At 42.8% G+C, this 12295-nt stretch overlaps 1 long non-coding RNA gene across 2 annotated transcripts; it reads right to left on the bottom strand.

Moving 5' to 3' along the window:
- Positions 1 to 6163: 6163 nt before the first annotated feature.
- On the bottom strand, positions 6164 to 8081 carry LOC133735818 (uncharacterized). Of its 2 annotated transcripts, none has more exons than XR_009859271.1 (5): positions 7411 to 8081; positions 7246 to 7342; positions 6534 to 6771; positions 6315 to 6420; positions 6164 to 6219 (listed from the first exon to the last, which is right to left on the bottom strand). It is a non-coding gene; the product is annotated as an uncharacterized LOC133735818 (long non-coding RNA). The 2 variants fall into 2 exon arrangements; XR_009859270.1 differs by having other exon boundaries at positions 7246 to 7317.
- Positions 8082 to 12295: the final 4214 nt, after the last annotated feature.

Here is a 12295-nt window from a genome sequence, read left to right as displayed (position 1 = left end):
GCCCGACCCAACCCTAAGCCCTAAAATTTAGGGTAGGGCCGGGCTAGATGACTCCTCATTAGCTTTACTAATGTAAGTTAGAAATTGTCAGTTTTCAAGGGTTTGATGTAATGTTAAGAGTTGTTAATTGAGTTTCCATGCAAGAGTGGCATCCTAGTGCATGAAGGATTGAAATAGACATGTGACAAGTGAGTTAATCTCTATATAATAAACATGAACAACAGAGAAGACACATACAACTCTAATTAAAAACTTCATCGTGAGTTTTCTTCCATTTTTCTTAGTTCCAGATTACTTAAAATGTTTCTTCAATTCCTTAGTTGTTAGCGCTATTAGTTCAAGTCATTTTCCTTCATTTTTCTTGAAACTTAGTATTATTGTTTGGCTCCAGTTTTCCTTGAGCTGGTCAACAGTCTCTTTTCTTGTGTGGGCGTGCCAGCACCGTTCGGGTACGGTCGTCGGGGGTGTCCCTTGACCTGACTTCTTTCAAGTGATTGTGGACGAGGAGAGCACCAACCTCGTCGTGGGATTCTTTGTGCCTCGTGGCGAGGAATTTTGCTGAGCTTCTTCAAAATCACAATCGATACTCGATGTTGTAGATCGAGCAGAGCGAGAACTACTAGGAAGTGAGGAGAACTTGCTAAAGCGTGACTTTAGCTTGGCTGGAAGGTTTGGTATCACTGACAGTCGGCTCTTGAGGAGACTAGGACTGGAGTGTTACTACCGGTAAGAGAAGGAGAGGGTTGCTCTAGAGAGGCTTGGATAATCTTAGAGATTGTTGTTGATGAATTGTGTGTTGAAGTGTTTCTTTGTAACCTCTATTTATAGGCTACCATGCCAAAGTGGTTGGCCTTAAACAAATGATAGTGGAGCTAAGGAATGATGAGTTTTGGAGATAAGGAAGCATAATTGGAGATAAGGAATGATGAATTTCGGAGATAAGGAGATAAGGAAGCATAATTGGAGATAAGGAATGATGAATTTTGGAGATAAGGAAGCACTTTTGGCTCCTTTATTCCTTCAACTATATCTCCATCAAGAATTCAGATTTTGACCGCGACTTCTTCATAACAAATGTTCCAATATGAGTGTAGATCATCTTGGTAACATTTCAGAGCTTTTGGTATAGTGGTCGGGCCGAAAACGCTGCTGGACCTCTTACAGGTCCAGTTTTCCAGTTTTGCTTCTGCAGAAAATTGGACTGATTGTTTGAAGGCCTTCCACTCAAAAATAGCTCTGGCACTCTTCATAATAAATGATCCTTGGGCTTTCTAGATTTAATCTAGAAAGTTTTAGCTCATTTGGATTTCGTTTGGTTAGTCTGCCGCCCTCCTTCCTTGTTTAGCTCGGTTTCTCCTAGCCGAAGTAGGAAAATGTGCTAAAGTTGACTTTTCATGCTTCCATGCTTCCATAATAGGCTTTATTTAGCCTCTAAATATATATTTCGAACTTGTCGACAATATATAGCTTGAGCCACTGACATTGGCTCAATTTCTCCAAGACGTGCCTTGTCAGGCCAAAATGCTAATTTTGGGTCCAAACATTGCCCCCCAGACCTCGAAGTCAAAGGTCTTCGTCTTGACTGAAGAGGTCTTGAATCAGCACTACTCTTATAATGTTGTTGCTCCAAAGCCACTTGTATTGGCTTGACTGTTTCCATATAGGCCTCTAAATAGGTCATAAAGCTTGAATGCCATAATCTGAATTGCCTTTGTTATGAACTGATGCTTTCTTTGCCAACTTTATTGCCCCTCATGGATCTAGCGAAACTTGGGCACGTTGTAGGAGATTAGAACTTTAGCGTGCCCCCCATGCGAAAGAGACTGCTTTTGATCGCGAATGAGGATCCTTCTCTTCCTTGGTGGTAGCTTCGCCATGTGTATAGCAACAAGTATCTGCCTTGTTCGCTGGCTCTCTGTTGATTTTCTCAAATGTAGGTGTTGGAGCCGCTTTCCTGGCTAGATCAAGGCCTATAGTACTTGGCGAAATAAGATGCAAAACAGCAAACTGTTTGCTGTCATTTAATCCTTCGCGAGTCTTATGCCGAAGAGGATGATTGGATCATGGCTATCGACATCATGACGTGTGACCAAGTGAAACCACCATATTTGCTGCAACTTTAGCATCTAAAACAGCATCGGTTTTAATCATGTTTTATTTAAAAAAACATCAGGCCGCTATGCTGGCCCTGCGGTGGTAGGAAAAGGTGGAATATCTTCACTGTCGCCTTAGATGCGATTCTCAAGATGGAATAATGATTCATTAATTATCAACTAGGGCCACTCACTGGCCCAGCTAATAAATTAATCTCCAAAAATATCTAAGCTATAAATCAAGGTGTAATGGAGAAGTATCTTCACTGTCGTCTTAGATGCGATTCTCAAGATGGAATAATGAATCATTAATTATCAACTAGGGCCACTCACTGGCCCAACTAATAAATTAATCTCCAAAAATATCTGAGCCATAAATCAAGGTGTAATGGAGAAGTGTTCCTTGTGACCTAGAAATGGCATCCAAGAAACCATTCGTTATCGATCAGGCAGATGAAATCATTGAGAAAGCCGCATTCACCTGGCGGACTAACATGAGTGTTCGATGTAGAAGTCAGACCGGAGAGGAAAGAAGTCGACTGATGGGCTTTGGTGGCGCGATAGTCAAGCGAGTCTGGGTCCCACACCTTGCGATCGTTTGCCAGATGATGCTATGGCCTATTATGGGCTTCCCATCCGCCGTCCCATCCCGGCTCTTCTCCGGTCTCCTACCGACACTACTAGAATTTTGTTCATAGACATCGGTTCTGGACCGATGTTAAACTAATTTTCGACCGATGTCTTAGTGGGTGTAGAGAAAAGTATAGACATCAGTATAAGCGCGTTTTCAACCGATGTCCCAGACAACAACCAACATCGATTCTAAAAAACAAATCGATGTATAATCGTTATAATCATCATATTTTTGTATGTTAGGTATGTCTAATTCTTCATATTTTCACATTTTATGCTTAAAAAAGTATATGTCGAACAATACCTACTTGAACATTTGCATCGATTTCTATTCCAGAAGCGATGTCCGGTACACTTGTAGACATCAGTTCCCATGAGTATTGTTTGTTCGTAAAACTGATGTTCACCTTTTGACCACACATCGGTTTGCTCCATGGTAGGTGATTTGTATGTTCATAATAGATTACGGTTTGGTGATTAGAAATCGATGTGCAGTAGTTTTGATTACATCGGTTTTGAGTTACAATTCGATATATTGATAATCATAGGACATCGATTTCATTTTTGATATTGATTTCTAATCTCTCAACTGACTTCGTTTTCCTTGGCATTACTGTTTTATTATGCTTTAATATACTTCACTTCATTTTGACAAGCATGATGTGAAAAGTTTGCATTTAGCTATTGCAGGGAAAAAAATTGCATTTCTCATCATCCAAAATTAGGGGCTTTCCATTAATTTTCTTTCCAAATTCATGATTCAACATAATTCATAAAATAAACCCCTAAACTTACAAAAGCTAGCTTGGAAACATATGAGCAACAATGTACAAAAGTTCCACACCAAGATTTGCTTCAAAGCCAAAACTAGCTAGCCTTACTCAAAAAACATCTTGGCAGTCACAGTCCTACATCAAACTCTGCATATAATCAGCCACTTCAATGCGCACCTCGTCAATTTGATTTTGGCTATATGATTTCCACGTCTTTACCGCCCACTAGAAATATATAAACAACACACAAGGCACAGTGATTGGGTAAACAAGCTAATGAAGATAATTAGTGTGGAAACCCATGGACTATCTATAGAGGCCAACACTAGCAATATAAAGACTTGGAAGTAACTGGAACGTAAAACAGAAACAGAAACAAAATAATACCTTTTTTTAAATGCTTCTATAACATCAGAGACAGATTGGAGATTCTCCAAGGGTTCCCATGTATTGGCTATCCCTGGCCAGCCACGCCCGCATAAGCACAACACCAACAGGTTGATTCTTCGGATATTACTCTGGCTCCTTTGTTAACTAATGTTGCTTCCACCTGATCAGCAAACTGACAGCTAGTTGACTCTAACGTTCTGCATACAAATTGCAGAAACAAGGTCATGTGTCACTTATCTGCAGCATACATCAAAATCCTACAAATGTAGATATTATTGATGAGCATCTGAACACAATCTAGACTGAAATCTGTCCAACAACACTTGATAAAATAAGTACTCAAATAATCTGAAAATCATGTAGAATTTCCAATAAAAGGATCACATATAAACCTGGATAACAGGTGTTCAGCTTCCAACTCTGTCATAAATGCACTAATAAGTGCAAAGTTTGAAACTTTGATCTGTCAAGTTCAAGCAAAATAAACATTTACAAACCCTCAGACAAATATCAAGCAAAACCAAAAAAGAAAAAAGAGGCATTGAAAGCATAGCATAGCAGCACTGAGAACCATTGCTAAAGGCAAAAGCCTTATCCAGCATATTGGACCGTTTCATATTTAAATCGCATTGTACTCCAAGAGCAAGATAATTTGATGTGCAGGAAAACCAACCTGTCCAGCAATATCAGGAGCAGAACCATGTATAGGTAAAAAAAGTCCAGCATCCTGAGCCAATGGGAATTATAATGTATTCAGATCAAAGAGATAAGAATTCCCACCATAGCGTACAAAATTCCAAAAGTAAATAAATAACTCAAAGTTAAATAAAAAATCCAAGTATAAATTACGATTGGCACTATGACATTTCTGGAGTAGCCAAGTTATTGACAGTTACTTGTATTGAACATATATGATGGTCTAAAGTATCTAAAACTAAAAAACCTGATATACAGAAAAATACAAGCAGTTCAAATAACGAATCTTGATTAGTTGAGTGCAGAAACAAACCATGTCAGGCTTGAACATCGCCTCACAAGCACCATATACGCACGCTGATGCAGTGCCAGCAACAACGAAATCCTTTGCTAGTTCCCTGAATATACATATGCACAAATGGCATCACTATAGGAAGCTACTTAACATCTGTAAGCATATACACTCAAAGTAGGAGAAAAGCATGCATCTTTATCCTATTTGAAAATTTGAAAAGTAGGAATAGCTGCTTTGAAAGCTCTTCTAATGATTGCACCTCTGCTTCCATGTTTTTGATATATATATATATATATATATATATATATATATATATATATATATATAGAGAGAGAGAGAGAGAGAGAGAGTATCAGGGAGATAAACTGAATAAAACAACAATGGAAATTCATTATACAATTTGAACTGATTCTTGATATAACAATGAAACATCACATACTAGCCAATTATACAAACCCTCAGAGAAGCTATCACATAGAAAAGAAACGGAAAAGAGAGAGAAAAAAACTATCACAACAACTCCAAGAAGCAGCTATGATACCTTTCTTGGTTGCCTGCAACAGTGATCGAAACCTGGACATTTCTCTTTCCTCAAAGTTCCTACAGTAACAAAAATAGCTTCAATGTTGTTAAAAATCCAGAAATTCATACGTAATATAAAAGCAATTCTGAAGTGTGAGAAAGTGATTACGAAAGATTAAAAACCCATAAGGAACACTAGCTCCAAACCCAGCAGAGCAAAACCCATCTGCCCCAACCCAGAATCAAGACAAGAAAGAGAAAAACAAAATGATAATCACAAGGGCTTTATGAAATCTGAATACGGAGTTAGAGTTCAAACAGATTGAGGATAGAGAGACGCTTACCAAGCTGGTTGGAGTCGAGCACCCACCGAGTTGAATCAAACTCTTTCACTCTCACTGCTTACTAGTAAGCACCGCAAATACTGTGTATCGATTAGTATGACTTTGTTTTTCTCTTCGTTTTTCTATCTAGAACAAATGCCCAATCCTTCTATATGCAAGAACATTTCAGCCAAGACAAGGTGAACATACAGAGACTAGAATAAAGCAATTAAAACCAAAATTGCATAGCTCACAAATTCAAGTGGTACAAAGATTGGAAGAAAGCAAGAGAGAACATACCAAGCTGGAATTGACTTTCTCCACAAACCCACTGTTCTTAAAGCCACCCAGAAACTTGCGCTTCTCAAACTCTACAAAAACAATCATACTTCAACAGATCCATACAATAATTTTCGCCCAAATGAAAACATTGAAGATAAGTGAAGCAAACCAAATCAACCCCATACTTTTTGCTGTTAATGGTCTTCAAGCACCTGTTAAATACAAATAAAAGAGTAAACCTTAAACCCTAAATCCTAAATCCTAAACAAGTCTACATTTTTCAAATCAACAAGAAAAGGGCTTATACCTTACGCTGCAGTGGAGACATCATACAAGCAAATAGACTCATCATCACTAGCAGTCACTACATAACTCGAAGCCTTGAGAAAATCCAACGAACTGATTCTACCATTCTGTAAAAAAAACAATTACTTTTTCACTTTCAAATTCACCAAGTTAAAAAGATTAGGGTTTTGATTCAATTGAGCTAAAAGCAATCAGAAACAGAGAGAGACAGAGCCATTACGTAGTCCCTGAAAGCCAGCCCAACTTCCATGCTTTGGAGAATCTCCTCCGTCAGGTTCAAAGAGACCTTATCTTCTCTTTCCAGTCCACCATTTCGCGGCCAGAATTGAAAAATCAAATGCCTAATTCTCTACTGATTGAGATCAAATCCGAAGACGAAAGCTTTGAAATTTCGGTTACTTGCAATTTGGGGAATGCTTGGCATTGCTTATTGCTCCATGTCTCCAAAGCAAAGAGACCTGAGTAAACCCAGTCAATTCAAATCAAACAAAGAACAATATCAGTGTCACTAACAATCACAAACAAGTGAATTCTTAGATCTTGAACAAAATTTTTAAGAGACTCTAAAAAGAAATAAAAATCAAAAGAGACGGAGAGAGAGAGCAGGAAGTACGCGGAATCTGCAAACCCAGAAACAAAGAACATAGTGTGGAGGCCGGTTGGACCAATTGGGGTTCCATTAATTAGATCCAATTCCTAACGAGTAATCACATAGTTCTTTTAGCATTAAAAAAAAAAAAAAAGTTCCCAAAGAAAAAACCCCAATCTAAAGAGGCATTCCATTTCCAGATGGAGCCTTAATCACACAAACACAATAACCTAACTATTCAGTAAATTTCAGTGCTATGCGCCATAAGAATTGTAAAAATTTATGACCAAATTACTTTCGATTCTCAATTTCAAAGCAAACCAGCAAAGCTTACGTAAAATACCAGTAAATTTGAAGGCCAAGTCGGAAATGCAAGCCACCACGGGTTCCGATATCTCCATGCCGCTTCTCTTCGCTGCTTGGAGAACTAGAATTGAAAACTGAGAAAAAGAAAAACCAGAAACGAAATCAAAAGCCGTCGAATTAGTGAGTGTGAAGATTTTAGTACCTTCGGCATCGGCGATAGAGATGGTGGAGAGTCTGAATCGATCTCTGAGAACCTCGCTCACTGAATCGTCTTCTTCTCTCTCCATTTTCCTCTCTTTTTTCTGATTCTCTTCTTCTCGGAGCTCAACCCGGTTTCGCCGTCGGATCCGGATTCCCGTCGCTTCCTGCCTCCGGCGCATTTCCTCTCCCGCCACTCCGCCTTCTGTTTCTTCCTCACGTCCTCGCCCTCCAGAAGCCGGTACACGATCTCCGGCAGGTCCTTCAAGTAACCGATCTCGGAGAAGGACGCGAGGTTGCAGGCGAGTTTTGGGGTGGTGCTTGTGGAGCCAAAACGCCGCCATATGGAAGCCTTCCTTGTCGGACTTTCCAGTTCCAGGCCTTGGGGTTTGGATTCGGGTTCGGGTGGCGGCGGAGCGGTGGTGGTGGGTGAGGGTTTGTGGAGCTCGGGAGGACCGAGAAGACTGGGAGGAGCCATGGCTCGATTTGTGTGAGTTAGCTAGCTGTGAAACTAGAGAGGGAGAGAGGACGTAGATGAAGGAAGCAATGGCGGCGAGTTCGAGTGAGCTTAGGGTCCAGAATGGAGGTCGAGTTTGGGAGGAGCTCCAGTTTGGGGTGAGTTCAGAATGAAGGAGTCGAGCGAGACTATGATTAGGGTTTTCTGTTTCAGTTTTGGGATCGGGCTTTAATTTTTCTAAGTGTGAAAGTTTTAAGTTTTAGTCCCCGCTCCTTCATTTCACTTAAAAGACTTAGCGCTTTTTGCAAAAGTAGGTTCCCGCAATTTTCAAACAAAACTTTTAACACCGGTCATTTTAAGACCCGATGTTAATGATATACATTTAAATCGGTATTTTCGTAAAACGATGTTAGATTACTTTTTTACATCGTGTGCAAGTCTGACCGATTTAAAACATGCGATGTCTATGAACAGATTTCTAGTAGTGCGATCTTGGAGGTTGGGGCCAGAAACATCATAGAGTCAAAATTGGTTTCTGGCCCTCAATCCAACCTCCTGATGTAGCCTGGTACAATGAGGTTCGTGCCCGCTGGCATGCAGTAGGCATTGCGGATGCTATTGACTTGTGTCTTCAAATTCCCGGCGGCCTTAATCGCTCTCCTCTCGCCGCGGCCTTTTGCTTCTGGAACACCGCCAGCAACACTTTTGATTTCCGCTTTGGGCAGATGAGTATTTCCTTATTGGATATTCTCGTTATCACGGGCCTACCCATCCACGCGGCACCGTATGTTCAAGGCCAATTTGATGATGAGAAATTCCCGCTGCAGATGACTTAGACTGGTCGCAACATTCATAGCAGATCTTACCTGTCTTGGCGAAAGTACTACCGCGGACATCATGATGAAACCGGGTTAATTGCCTTCCTCGAGTGGTGGCTCTGTAAGTTTATTTTCTATACTTTTGCTGGTAAACCAACTGGCACTTGGTCCTCTTTGGCCACTGCTCTTTATAATGGCACAGTCGTTGGCCTTGGTCAACCGGTTCTGGGTTTGCTTTATCGAGCCCTTTATCAAGTCGATATGCATCCATTCGAAGTCCAATCCTCAGGCCCCTTCTGGATTCTGGATTTCTGGCTCCAGACTTATTTCCCCCATTTTCGCTGACCAGACGTGCCAGCAGTGCCTCCAAATGACGTTCTGTTGGGCCGATGGCTCTGCCGCGAGGGAATGTATGAATCTCCGGCATTTTCCTGGTGTTTCTCGTTTTTGTATCTTCTGGATGAGATGCCGGATGTGAAGTTGGTGGTAAATAGAAGATTCCCCGCGATATTGGCAAATGGGTTTCTTCCTCGCCCGGGTCATCGCGAAGAGGCTATGATGATGTTTCGCCGCACTATTTCTTGCTCCAACATTCAATTGGCCACGGATGAACTAAGTTACAAACTTTATGCACCCAATCACTTTCCTCATCAATTTGGGTTGGCCCAGTTGGTACCCTGGCCTCTGGTTGATTCTGCCAATTACTACACCTCTTGGCGGAGATTAGCTCCGCTTGGGTCTGCCCCCTTTCAGAGTCAGTTTACTTTGATAGTGATTCCCCCTTGGGTCAGAGCGCTATACCCCCTCAACGATGTCGATGATGACTATGCTGATTGGTGGAAAGAAGTGTATGTCAACTGTTGGACCATGAATAACCGTGACCTTTTCGCCATCCTTTTCCGCGACTTGGAACATCCCTTTGCCGTGGACAGCGAAATCCTTCAACAATATTATGCTGGCGAGGCTCCGCCTCCTGTTCCTGCTCCTCCGTAACATCAACCTGTTCCGCCCCCGCAGCCGCAAAGACCCTCGCGGCAAGCACAACAGGGAATACAGATTCGTGAACATGGGGCATCAGTAAGTTTCCAACTTCCCTCACCATTTCTTTTCCTTGGCTTGAGTATCAATCCTTATTTCTAAGTGCATTTGTTTTATTTTTAGCGTACCACCCGGAGCAGGGCAGCCTCTACTCAGGCCGGGAAACAGAAGGCAGTAGCCGAGGAGCCTCCTGAGGGGGAGTCCTCTGATGATGACGATGTGAGCCTTGCTGAGGTAAACTGCCCCAGACTAATTCTGACTTTGCACATTTGGCTTTCCAGACCCCTTCTATTTTCTGAGTTGTGATTCCTCTTCTGTGCAGGTAATTGCTGCTCATACTCGCAAACGCGGTCGCGCCCAAATCGCTGAAGAGGACTTTGAGGATGACGAGCCTCTGTCAATGCGGCTGGTAAGCTCTGGCCCTGTTTTATTTTATTTAAATTTTAGAATCTGGGCAGGATCTTCATTATGTATCTTTTGACAGGTCCGTCAGAGGACCACAGATCCCTCTCTCCTGAGCGAGGCTATATCCTCAGCCGCTGCAGAAAAGCCAACTCTCTCGCTAGTTCAAGCATCAACTAATCCCGTGGCACCTCTTCCGTCTCCCACATCTACAGAGCATCTGCAAGGTCCTACCATTCTAATAACGATCTCCGATGACGACTCCTCGGAGCATGAAAGCGTGGAAAGTCACTCTGAGGATTCTGCCGCTTATGAGGAACTGATGACGACAGAGATTCTCGCGGCACTAGAGGTCCAAGAGGTGAATGAGGTGAGGCCTCTTCCTCTTGGTGACCACGTACCTGATATTACCCGACAACTCGAGAGGTAAGCCATTGTTGGCCAATGCTTTCCATTTCCCTTTTTGATCCAACCCCACTCTCTGACTTTCTGAATCTGACCAGGATTCTGTTTGTACCGAGGAGGTGGCTACAAATGCTGAGGGTCCTATCGGCAGGACAGTCGCCCCAGAGATGGAAAATGATACTGACGGTGGTGGTGCCCTCTAAGTCTCGCGAACAAATGAGACAACCGTCGAAGCTGAGGGCTCTGTGCTTGAATCTGCTCCACTTGCCCATGGTGAGCCGCGAGTTGAGTTTCCAGATTCTCCCGCGGCTGAAGGGACAGACCAACCTATTGAAGATGAAGAAACTGAGGAAGTTGTCCACCCTTTTGCATTGGTGGTTCGTGATCCTGTGGCGCCTCCGCCGCTCCTTCTCCTCCCACCAGATTCGAGAGACTGATGAGAGTGTTAGAGGTAACTCCTCCTTCTGCTGTGGATGAGGCTAAGATGGTGCTTCACGAACATCTGGGTCCTCAAGTATTGGAGACTGACATCCTCCCGCGAGTCTTGGAAGCCCTAAGGTATCTTTGCTAGGATAAGGCATTGACCCTGCAGCAATTTAGTGCCATTGACGATCTACTGAATGAACTTGGTGAGGCCCGCCAACGTCAACCGGCCGCGAACGCCCAGGCTCACGACGCTCAAAAAGCTTTGAATAGCCTCTCTCGAGAAATGGACATCTCTCGCGGTATTTTAAATGAGCGAGCCATCTGCCTGCGGGAACTACAAATCCAAAGGTCCGACTTCAAATTTCGGATCGAGGACCTCCATGCCGGTTTAGCCTTTGTTGAGAATGCGATTGCTGCAGAAGAAGCCCAACTCGATGAACCTTTGGCTGCTTCTGAAGAAATGGGCCGCAACCTGGCCCGTCTCAGAGAACGGGCCACTCAGGCCGAAGCTAGTGCTATTGCGGCGAACCTCCGCGTGGAGGAACTTTGCTTGAAATTGAGCTTTGTGGGCCAATCTCTGTAGGCCCCCTCGAAAACCGTTCGGTCTCCTCACATGCCAATAATCCTTTCTTTTCCGAGATTTAAGGCATTAATCACTCGTTAAAAAACAACGGTCGTGAAAAAAATCTCGTGAATAGAACAGTTACCTCCTCGAAAACCGTTCGGTCTCCTCACATGCTACTAGTCCTCTAATAATAGCTAACTCCTCAAAAACCGCTCCTCACATGCTGCTAGTCCCTTTTTTCCCGAGATTTGGAATCACTAATCTCGATTTACTGACATCGGTTTTGAAATTGAGCTTCATCCAAGGGTGGGGATTTGCCTGAAGTCCATATAAATAGTTGTATTTCGGGAAGGGAATACTCACAACAACTTTTCTGAAATATTCAAGAAATGGCCTTTCAGTCCTTGCTTCTTTTTCTCCTTCTTCACAAATCTTCCCCTCATGAAATGACCTTTAGCCTCTAAATTTTAGGCTTTATGGCGTAATCTTAAGCCTGGGTTAGGCCTTATGGCGTAATCTTAGGCAACCCCTTGTTTCGTCCTTCTGGAATTCTGCAACAACAATGCCAGGCTTCAGATTGGTTTAGAAACGCGAGGGGGCTCCGAGTGTGGGATCCACGATCATGCGAGATCATCTTTGTTAGAATCCCACACGCTGAGCGAAACGGAGAAAGGGAGGACAACCACTCTAAGGTTCGTCTTTCCTCCTCTGTTTCCTTCCTTCTGGACCCGGCCCGTGTTGTGCCCTCCAGATGGAAGGGGCTTTGGTTCTCACCTCC

The sequence above is a fragment of the Rosa rugosa genome, chromosome 3, assembly GCF_958449725.1.
Source record: "Rosa rugosa chromosome 3, drRosRugo1.1, whole genome shotgun sequence".
Classification (NCBI taxonomy): Eukaryota; Viridiplantae; Streptophyta; class Magnoliopsida; order Rosales; family Rosaceae; genus Rosa; species Rosa rugosa.
Note: the sequence above shows the minus strand (reverse complement) of the source record. Positions and strands in the feature narration are given on the sequence as shown.